General features: G+C 38.4%; 1 protein-coding gene across 2 annotated transcripts in view; it reads left to right on the top strand.

Annotated features, from left to right (window-relative positions):
- Nucleotides 1–12,029, top strand: part of LOC106070299 (autism susceptibility gene 2 protein homolog) — a 102,597-nt gene that overhangs the window by 28,643 nt on the left and 61,925 nt on the right. The gene's annotated exons all lie outside the window — the stretch shown is intronic.

The raw sequence follows: 12,029 nt of genomic DNA, 5'->3' as shown, positions 1-12,029 counted from the left end.
CCTGTTGCCTGGTCCATTCGGCTGGTCTGGTACATTGACATTTTGGATCGTTGGTCCAAGTTGAGGGGGGGGGGTCAACGTTTTGATTTCTTAACATTGCCCAGAGGGAAGTGTACGCACTCCTTCCGGGAGACAAAAGTTTCCAACAAAACCTAGACAGAGCAAGCAATTAAGTTATCTGGGTTTTCTGGTAGCCCTCCCATCCCCTCAGAAAGTAAAACAAACTTGAAGCTCCGACTCCCCCCCCCCAAGAGTGTATCTTAATGTATGTGTCAATAGAGTCCACACGTGCTTGCCAAGGCATTAACATCTCGTCTCGAGAAGTGAACCATGGTCTGACATTGGCCCGCTCTCCTACTCTAGGTACTAGGAAGCTCTCACATGTACGCTTGACTCAACATTAGATTGTTAGGTTGACACGTTAAAGACTTTGTTTTGATCACAAAGATGCGTATTTTGTACATTTGTGTTTCTGATGTCCTGTATTTTGATGAGCGTGAAATCACTGTGCTAATTGTGTTGCTTCTACTATCTGGCAATCCTTTCCATGTCATTAAGATCCGTTACACTGAAGGATTAAACATATGTAACAATCTTGGCGTTGGGACTTCAAATGATGTCATTTTCTTCTGACCTTTTTAAAAAATAATTTCTGATGTATAGTTTTAAAGTTTTAAACTTTTTGTAAAAAAAAAAAATAAAAAAAAAATCAACATTGATATCCCTTTGTTCTTGTTCGGGAATTAAAACAAATCTTGTGTTTTTGACCCAGATAGTACAATCCAATGTAACAAATGAGAACGAAAATAAATCTAATGAAATGGTATAGTCTAGTTGTATGATCTAGTTGTATAGTCTAGGTGTACTAGTTAGAATAACAGTATAGGAAGATTAGTTTTTCCTCCCATCATTTTTTTTTAAAATTTTATATGAGCTCTTTTAGAATACGTTTACCGGGGATTCTGTAGATTTTCTCCCCTTTTGTTTGCTGTTTTCTGTCCGTCTTAGTCATTTCTCAGCGACGACGTAAAAGTCAATTTGGAAAGTCCACTCTCACCATTGTTTCCCCTCGTTTCTTATGGTCTACTGATAGGCGTACTCTTTGGCTCGACTACTGAAGGATTAATATGGTCATAGAACAAGGTGTTGTCAAGCTCGTATAGTGATGACCAAATGTTGTAGTGGAATATGCCGAACGTGGGACTCAATAGAATATGCTTATCTAAGGGGCTTGAGTTCGTATCCAGACCGCGCCAAAATACCTCATCCTCCTCCCCCCCCCCTCCACATGTCCACTAAAGAGATTGTGACATAAACTATTAAGCATGAAATATGCACTACACAAAAGTCATTCATCTATCTATCTATCTATATATATAATTCTCTTCTTCCCTCAACAGTTTGGACGAGAAGAAGAAGTAAAGGAAAGATCCCTCTCTTATTTCTGCAAGTCGGACTAGAGTTAACCTGCGAAAAAAAAAGGGTGGGGGGAGAACAAGAAGTATTCACCCGTCACAAAATAGCAGGGCCGGACTTAACCGTTGTGACCAAGAAGTCATCTAAAGATCACTCTTTTTTATTTCTACCCCACGTAGTTTTAGCGGCGAAAAAAAGAGGGGGGGGGAGAGAACAATGAATCTATTCTGTATTCACCCGTCACTAAATAGCAGGGCCGGACTCAACCGTTGTGGGGCCCTATGCGAAACGGATTTCGCGGGGCCAAGTTTGTGTAGGGATACGGATAATAAGTGAAATTTAAGAGCTTGTATTAGAAAATAAATTCGTCTATGCATTTTATTCATTCTTTACTACGTACAGAATTACTTTATGAGCCTTGTGTGTACCAAAGTCATACAGTATATCATAGAAAATTTATTTCCTACATAGATCACGCTTAATAGCAAGATTTACCAAATGTTTCAATCTATCTACGAGGAATCGTTGACCTCAAGTAATTCTTCATTAGATGAGGCGCGAGAAGCTTCTTTCACCAGATTCCACAATTGCGGGTATTACATAATGCCGTTTTTTTTTTCATCGCGCGTAAGATTGGCGTTTTCCATTTTGAATGACACCCCAAAATGACAATTTTTTGTCTATTTATTTCAGGAAATTTTTTTTTCTTCAGTTTTCAAAAGATTTTTAATAATTTCCGGAGATTTCCATGACTTTTTCGTATATTTAGTAATTTCAGGAGATTTCAAGGATTTCCTGGAAAATCAGGAGGCTGCGGGAATTCTGTTTTAAGTTATAAAATGGTTTAATTTAATAATTGACACCTAGAATTAGCGCGGGTCCTTTGAAAGTGCGGGGCCCACTGTTGTCGCATAGGTTGCATTGGCCTAAGACCAGCCCTGCAAAATAACGGCGTATGCTACGCTTGTTAAAAATAACATTCTTTTTACCAACGACTTCGTTATGGTCGAACTATTGTAATGATTACTCCCAAAAGAATGTAATTTTAAGTTCGCACATAGACAAGGTGACTAGTTGAGCATTTCATTGTATACGGTATTTATTTTAATGGTTATCTTCGGACTCGAAGCCTAGCCTTATTATTATGTATTTACAAATGAACCATGACATGTATTTTTTATAAATCCAGTCTAAACATGGATCTTCATCTTAGGTAAGAACGTACATTTTGATTCTGCAAAACTCTGTTCAATGAGTTTGTATTCGTCCACGTTTTCTTGCGCTGTTGTTCGTACTTCAATCAGCGTTGTCCATATCGTTCAGATCTTGGGAGCGCCATACACACCAGATGTTTTAGTCTCGACATCTAGATTTACTCTCACCTGTTTACACCCTACAGTGTTCACCAAATAACGACCTCACTGGAGTTTATGTAACGCCAAAACTCTTTTATTTTCCCCCCTCAGATGTAAACCATCTAAATTTGTGGTCAGTTTTCTCTTCACCTTTTTCTATTCTATGGCTATGGAAAAAGCATGTTTTTTTAAATTCACGTCTCGATGTACATGTCCATTTCCAAAGGATTGCTGTGTTACTTTCGTCTTCTCTTGTCATCAATGCCAGTGGACGTGCTACATAATGAAACCAACACTGATCCTCTATGCGTCAAGTTTTTATTATCAGCTGACAGTAGCGCGGCCTCCACTCGCAACGAGCCGCGGAGAAAGATTTTGTCCAGAAGAGAACTCTGCAATCTGTCTGGAGCCCCACGGGGTGTAATTGATTTGGATTAGGGGGCCTTGTATGTGTGGGTTTGTGGGGTGTGTACTTTGGCTTGTTTGCAGGGGCGAATCACCGCATTGTTTACAACGGCGCTAACGTCATTTCAGCGGCAGTCCATTGTAGAAAAGAAAATTGTTTTGCAGAGGCTTTTTTTTAAACTAAAAAAGTGTGTGGGGGGATGGTGGCGGAGAAAAAACAATTTATTGTTAGAATTATTTAATGTTATTACTAGAATTTAACCTGGTGGCCTAATGGCACACGCTCAGTTGCCATAGTGAAGAGTTTGAGTATCAATCCTTATTTCGTTTCAGGGTGTCTTATAGCGTTCTTTGAAAAACCTATATCTTTGGATGACATTGGTTAGTCCTAGTGCTGGTCACATAATCCCGAAGTAAATTATTCCCCTAAGCCTGAGTGTTTAATGGAGTTTTATTTAATTCACACTCCACGTATTTAAACTAAGAATAGAAATCTGAATAGCACATTAATAAAGAACATTTCACATTAGAATACATTAAAGAGCTACAATTAGACAGACATTTATTTTCAACAAATGACGTTTGAAACTTGATAGAGGAAATATTTTAGGGCTTGTATTCACGTAATTAGTGCTCTCTCTCTTTCTCTCCCCCCTCCCAAGCCCTTATTAGTCGTAAGCAACCAATGTCTCTTGTCCACCATTGTATGTTAGATAAGGAAAACAAATGTTCCAATGTCAATTTCATGACAATGATGTTACATCCAGTTACAGCTGTACAAGCCTACATTTGGCCCATCTCACTGCTCTTCAAATTGTACGTACTCCCATTTCCTATAAGTGTGTTTTGATACAGACGAGTTGGATCGATTCCAAAGTATGAAATCAAAGGGTAAACATGTTTGTAATTTATTAACTCTAGCCTGGTGGTCCGACACTATAAGTGATGTTTGCTCCTGACATTTGCTGGTATGGAGACGCTCCTGGTCCTGGACAAATGGGTGGAATCAGATGATTTTGTCACATTCTCTTTGTCTAGGGCTCATTAATAAGGAACGTCTAATGCCATTTTAGCACTATTGATGCACAAATGTCATCTGGTTGGCAAACCTTTTCAAAATTGTTTTTTTTTAACAAAGCTTATATCAACTCACTCTGTCTGGCTGGAATCTTGTACACGTTAGTTCTCCATCTTCGCATTCTCAAATCGAGCTGAAAATGTGCACAATTGTTCTTTGTCGATAACAACATATGGTTAAATAATTTATCAAAAACACACCAAATTAATTAGTCAATTAGTTGTTATTAATTAGATGTGTTTTATATAAAGACAGTAGGGCCTACTAAACTAAGGAAGAAAAATCTTGTTTAGAGAATAAAGGTTCGAATGGAGACTCGAACAACTTGATTGTTCAAGTTGCTTTTGAAAAGACAGCACGGAAACCTTCAACAAAAGTGATTGGATCACTGAGCATGTTATAAGCATCATTAAAGTTGCCTTCAGCAAAGAATGAATACAAATATATCCCATCTCGCAAATGTTGTATATGGTGAACTTTGAGTATTATTGAACTACGAAGCAACTGCATTTCTACGTGATGTTTGCCTCTCTGTCAGCATTGAGTCGCCGCGAACATAAATTTAAAGAATAGACGACAAATATGTGTGTACAACTAATGTCACAGCAGCTAAATCACTGGGAAAGTTGATTTGTTAACATATTAAACTAACTAGGAGACGGCGTTAGACCCTATGGACTGGCTCCGGTTTCACTGAGGGTTTAGTCAGATGTTTATAGGTCAACATCCAGAGGCTCATGTTGGATGTCAGGTCAGATGGAATGGAACCGAGGATCAATTTTGATCCAGCTCTTCATCTTAGATCTGCAGTTGTCAGTGTAGAAACTTCTTGCAGTGTTGTTTTTTTTTTGGGGGGGGGGGGGGCAATAGTGGCTATAGTTGTAATTGTCTGAATAGTTTTTTTTTTTTTTTTTGTCTAACAAATTCTGTTTTCAATCTCCCTGGTAACAAAGTCCAAACGTTTGATTAAAACTTTGCATGTAGGTTCTGTCAACTAAACGAATTTCCACTCTCCAGAAAATGCTTCCATGACTATCAATGACACGAGTCTACTCTAATTAACATGGACAACTTCCTAAACACGTGGATACGGGTAGGGCGTAATTATCTTCTCTTTGGAAGGAACGGCTGTGATTTAGAAGAAAATTAGCACAGTTTCTTGTATAGGTTTAGATACACACATTTTAGAAGAAAAAATGTTTCAATTGACTCACAGTACCGGTATTTTACCAAAAAAAAAAAAAGGGGGGGGGGCAATAAAACAAAAAGAGACACGTAAAAGATGTGAAAAGAGAAAAGTGAAAAAGCCGGAAAAGATGTGAAAGAGAACAAGTGAACAAGTCTGAACTATCTGCTTTCTTTGAGACTGTTTCTTTTGACATGTGTTTGCTATCATGTCTCACCTTCTCCCTAAGATCAGCGTCACTACATTCCGCGGCGCATTCAGAGCTCACGAAGAGCTGGCCTTTGAACCCCGGGCATCAATGAGTTTTTTTTTGTTGTTTTTTTGTCCAACTGGGAGCGACCCTTTTCATGTCCGCTGAACGTCTTCAATACCATTGACTTGTCCCAGTTGAGAGCTTACCATGTCACTTAGAGAGGTAGTTAGTGCATGAATCACTGGCTTCGGTTCATCGACCCTACCTGCGGACTTCACTGTCACTAGAGAGTGGAAGGTTGACTAAGTAGCGAACATTGGTTTCTAACACAGCAGTTTAAATAGTGAATACTGAGATTCTTGAAGCATTCAGCTGTTCTTGAATGTCTGTAAAACCTTAGGTGTGTAAAACCTAGTTAACCTGCTCCACTAAGTGTCAAACCTAATGTCAAGAGATGAAGTGGGGGAAGCTTGTATATTATTCAAGAGGATGTCAACTATCAAAAGATCGAGTCTCTCTAAATCCGATGTATGAAACTTTGATAAATAATTCATCTTCTTGGTAAATCAAGACAGTTTAAACAGGTTTGACCCAGACTGTGACCTGGGGATCACTTGATCAAAGTCTTAGACAAGTCCTGTATGTATGGTTATGTTGGTGTGTTCTAGCACAGCTCTTGATCTGAGGAGAATCAAGCTCAAAGTTTAATTGGTGTTTGTGTGTGTGTGTGTCCCGGTGGGGGAGGGGGGCTTCAATTTGTTCTTGGCCCTTATTTTATCCAGCTCTGCATACCTGACATTTGTTGTGGGTATCAAGTAGAATGAAATAGTTTAGCAATGACTCTCTTGACATTCTGGACCTATACATATCATTTTAGCTTGTGTATCTGTGCGTGGATATGTTATGTGTGTGTGTGTAGACCACGGCTGTATTGATCTGTTTTGTTTTTTTTTCAACCTGTACAATAAGACTCCTTTTTGATCTTGTGTTTTATGTCTGCACGCTAGTAAACATAACATTTTTATAGTGCAACATTTCTAGTGTTTCGTGCGTGTGTGTTGTCTGTCTGTCTGAGTGCAGGTCTTTGTACATTCATCAAAGTCTACGTATTGACGTATCGTCTTTCATAGCGACCGTTTCCTTTTTAATTAATCTGTTTGATGGCCCTTCCCTTAGGCTGACCAGTTTCCGGTCCCATCATATTTTTAGAACATGTTCTCATTCAGCGTTTTAATGAAATCTAATTAGTTATCTAAAGAGATGAAACCAAGCACTAAACTGTGTGGATTGATGTCAGGATGAGACACGAGGAGAAAGGGTTAGGTGTGATTGCCAATGCTTTGAATGCTACTTGACTACAGAACATAGCATTGAGTCGTGTACTCGGTAGAATGTACAAACTGTTGGGAATGCACACTACGTACACTTCTAGTAAGGCTGTTATGTGGACTTCTTTATCATAACTACCCGTTTACTTAGTGTTAACTGAATCATTGAACTCAAACACACACACACATCCTGTCACATACTCTCTCCTCTCTCTCTCTGTTCACAATGTATTTGTACATTATTTATTAATTATTTATTTGCTTTGTGTATGTTGATATAGCTTCAGCCACTAAACAAGCCATTGTCTGACGTTTAAGAGTGACATTGTTGTCATGGCAACGTTTGGCCGATAGATAACTTCATCGTGCTCGTGTGGAATTTATTGGCAATGTCAAAATAACTTCTAAAATTGTACTGAAAAATCAAAACATTTTTTTTTTTGAAAGTAATGTTTATTTTCAGAGTTAGAGAGCTATAAATAGATGCCATGTTAGGATGGAAGTTGTGTTGCTGGTAGTGTGTGTATACTGTGACATCTCTCCTTTTTGGAAATGTTCACACTGTTCACAGCCATCTGCTCTGTGGTTACATGGTGATTCTATAGCGCTAAAAATGCACATACACACATATATATATATATTTCATGCCTTATGGTCTATAGGGCAGATGATGTAAAGGTCATCTGTTTCTGTAGCCTACGGTTTAGGAGGGTGTTATGTGGCCAGCACAACGACCAACCGTCTTTTCCCCAACTAATGTCAGGTACCCATTAGAGCTGGGTGAACTCAGAAGCGTACGGAGCTCACGAAATTAAAAATAAGTCTTCACCAGGACCCCGGTTCAGCAGCAAAGTGCTTTACCGTTCAGCCACCGCGCCTCCGATGTACCTAAAAGCTTATTCTTTATTGATTTGGTTTCATTGTATGAACATCTTAAAAAGAATCTACATATTTTGTAAACATTATTTTCAGATTTGCTTTATTTATCTTTTTAAGCCATAATTCCTTTAAAGAAAAAAACACCAGCCCATCCTTGGGTCACAAATTGTACGGAGCACTTGCCATTCTGGCCTTTGCCTTGATGAGAAGTGCCATCATTTCCACTTGTGACTTGACAGTCCTCGTAGAATAACATGATTGAACATCACACCATCTTACTCTCTCAAACCCGTCCATCTGTTTCCACCTTCTCTCCTTCCAGCGGTCTAGTGAGTGGCTTGTATTGATTCCCTTTCAATCCCCTCTCTCTCTCCCCTCCCCCCATCAACACATAGCATCGGCTTTCCACAGACGCCCGTTGAGTGATGAGAGGCTGTGCTTGACTGCTAAACAAGACACGACCCGGCCACCACAGTTTTTTTTAATATGCTTAATAGCTGCATGGTAAATTCACTTAAGCGTTGTATGTGAATAGCTGCTATTAGCTGGCTGCTATGAAAATCTATAGAGTTTCAATAGAGAGACTAGTTGATCTTCTTGATCACTGGAGTTTTTCAAATACCTCACCTTCAATTCATCTTTGAATTTGAAGATGTTAGACTTTCTTGTACACAATTACACAAATATTAGAATATCAATATCTTATCTCTACAATTACACTATAACTCTATTTCTTTACTGATGGTGCTCAATTACCAAGAATGTTTATCAGGATGGATTTTTTTTAACCAGCATTTACTCATGAATGAAGATATTCCCCAAATTTGAGGCACTTTAAGACTTCCAGTCCCACCACCCCCCTAAAAAATGTTGATTCTCGATTTAATTTTTGTTCAAAAAGCATGCCAATGAAGACTTCATGTTTTGTTTGTTTGAAACACAAGCGTACAAGATCAGTTTCGATCTAGTTCTAGTGTCTTTACAATGTTAAAAAAATCAAGCAATCTGCTGGAAGACTTTGACAAAGAAGGGTTACATTAAAACAATGAAAGGCCGCTATTGGGACAAAATAAAAATATTGGTGGCCTCAACTGGAATTTATGCTCATTGTTTTCACAATAAACACTCACACACACACACACTTGTAGACAATCTTCACACACGCGCGCACACGAAATCGCATACTAGTTTTTAAACTACACACAAACATACACACACGCGACAATCTACACAGACGCTTTAAGTCACACACTAGACAAACTAGAAACACAGACTAGACAATCTACACACACACACGCGCACATCAAGTCACACACTATATAGACACTCAGCACATACAATAGACCAGTGATGGGCAAACTACGGGCCGACTCCGGCCCTCGTATAAAGTACCTCTTTCAGACCTGGCGATCTATAAGGCATATGATGTAAAGGTCATCATCTATTTTATAACAATTAGAAATCAAATTGCCTTGAAAATAAACCAGTCCACGATGATGACTCGTAGATTGCAATACTTTTCTATTTCATGGTGTTACAGACAATTTCAAGAGTTGTTAAAATCTTTTTTTTATTTTCTGATGTAAAACATAAAAGTAAGATGGTCTGCTGCGTCTTCGAGATACTTTTAGTCTCTTTCTTCTATCAGAAAAGTCTGCCGAATGTGTCATTATTAAAAATTCATCATGGCTTTTGAAATTTGCATTTTTCACCAATTTAGGGAAGAAAAGCCATCAATGTATTGACTAGATCCAGTGAAAAAGTTCAAACAACAACTTGTTGTATTTGCCAATGAGCTGGCTAAAAAATGACTTGTTTCATTTCCCTCGGTTCAATTTATCGACTTTAGTGAAAGAAAACATGCTTAAGAATTAGGAAGATATCTTGAACAAACTTCATGGCGTTTGATTGATCGGAGAAATAACATTTCTCTGCGCTTTGTTCCCCCTTAGCTGTTTTCCTGATATTCTATTTTAGGTAATCATTCAAAGCTGTTGATTCTTTTTTTTTTTAAACGACCCTTAACACAGATACGAACGAAGAGAATGTGTGGACCTAAAAACAACTCTAGACTGTGTAGTAGAAATACTTTCGTCAACGACATGTCGCTACCAGAACCATGTGAAACAACTCTTGGCATGTTTCCCTATTTAACCTTGTTCCCATTCCAATCATAAATTAGCTACCTAGTTGTCTAGTGACAGTGGGACCATGGTCTTGCAGACACATTTTATGACCTGCAATTTGTCAGACTTGGCGTTTCCATACTTGTCAAAAATAGTTTAAATCTTCAGAGTCCTCCCTCTCCCACAAATATGTATTGTATTGAAGAGGCCGGGGGGGGGGGGGCTCAAGTCATAATAGTGGGCTTAATAAACAGATGTATGTTTTCATTGGGCATTAGAATGATTGGGAAAATAATGTTAGCCCTTTAAAAAAAAATGTTTTTAGATTTTCTGCTGAAATGTTGAGCAGGAATGATTTCGTTGACTCGCTCTCCACTAGTTCCATGTTTTCATGAAGGTCTACTCTAGGACAGTCTAAATCTCTAGAAAGCACAGCTTCAGTATTATGATCCGGATCATTGTGTCACATTGGGCATCATGTAAGGAAAACGAAAGAACATTCAAGTGCACTTTAAACCAGTGGCGTAGCTAGGGTGTATGGCAGGGGAGAATTTGAAAATCTCCCCAGGTTTCCACTTGAAGGGGGCCACAAATGTGTCAAGCCCCCCGAGTCCCCAAATGAAATCAAATTTCTAGCTACGCCACTGCTTTCCATTTCTGCCTTCATGCCTGGTCTGTGTGTCTGAATAACTAAGTAGTAAACGTGTTCTCCAGTTGTTCCAATGTATCTAAGGGAGACTAGTTGAACTTTGTCTCTTTGTCTAAGGGAGATCATTTCTTCCAATAGTGTTTCTTAGTGTATGGAGATGAATTCAACTGAAATTTTTCGGTTTCGTTTTGACTTTGTTCAATGTTCTCAGTTCTAAACATCCACTAAGTAGGTGCTGTCTGCGCGGCTCCAATGTTGAGCCTTCGTTTTCCAAGTCTTCCTTCCAGCCTCCTGTGCCTGCCTCCCCCGAGACAAGGCAACGTAAGGGACATGATAGAACTACAGTCTGACACTCTAAGACTTACTTCTTGTCGGATTGCTACCAACAGAAAGAGAACGATTAAGGCGAAAGGTTTGGACTACGTTGATAGGATCAACCAGTCAAGCGAACTTGGCGATGCTATCTTTCCTCTGACATTTGACTTTGTTTGGATTTGTTTTGTCAAGGAAACTTCCACAAGTCACGATTTCATTTGAGATTATGTGGTCACTAAACAGAAATGTCCATAAACAACATTACAAACACAAACACAAACAACGAAATCCAAACTGGGAGCTTATAATGATCAACAAAGTGTGGGATATATGATGAGAGGTGTTGATTGCTTTCGTTGTCTCCATTACTAATGGTCCTATTCAGCTCGATGTACATCTAAAACACTTCACCAAAGTACACTTACTACCCGTTTTGAAAATTCTCTATTAACATTTCGTCATGGCCCAACGTATTGCAAGTGAAGACTTTATTGAGACAAGTTTGTATTGGAGCTGAACTGTCTGCACAACAACTTGGGCTTATTCGTGACCACATATTGGGAGTCAGATTTAAGTAAGATCTCTTCGTCAACTATTTAGAGTTTGTTGAGATTCATTGTGTACACTATGTGGCTGGTCATTTAGGCTTTCTCTTCATTCAGATACTTGTATTTATAGAACTACATCTATTTAGGATAGACTGTTGTATTTATAGAACTACATCTATTTAGGACAGACTGTTTGTTGTATTTATAGAACTAGATCTATTTAGGACAGACTGTTTGTTGTATTTATAGAACTAGATCTATTTAGGACAGACTGTTTGTTGTATTTATAGAACTACATCTATTTAGGACAGACTGTTTGTTGTATTTATAGAACTACATCTATTTAGGACAGACTGTTTGTTGTATTTATAGAACTACATCTGTTTATGACTGACCGCTTGTATTTATAGAAGTAGATCTATTTATGACAGACTGTTTGTTGTATTTATAGAACTAGATCTATTTAGGACAGACTGTTGTATTTATAGAACTAGATCTATTTAGGACAGACTGTTGTATTTATAGAACTAGATCTATTTAGGACAGACTGT

The sequence above is a fragment of the Biomphalaria glabrata genome, chromosome 12, assembly GCF_947242115.1.
Source record: "Biomphalaria glabrata chromosome 12, xgBioGlab47.1, whole genome shotgun sequence".
NCBI classification, from domain to species: Eukaryota; Metazoa; Mollusca; class Gastropoda; family Planorbidae; genus Biomphalaria; species Biomphalaria glabrata.
Note: the sequence above shows the minus strand (reverse complement) of the source record. Positions and strands in the feature narration are given on the sequence as shown.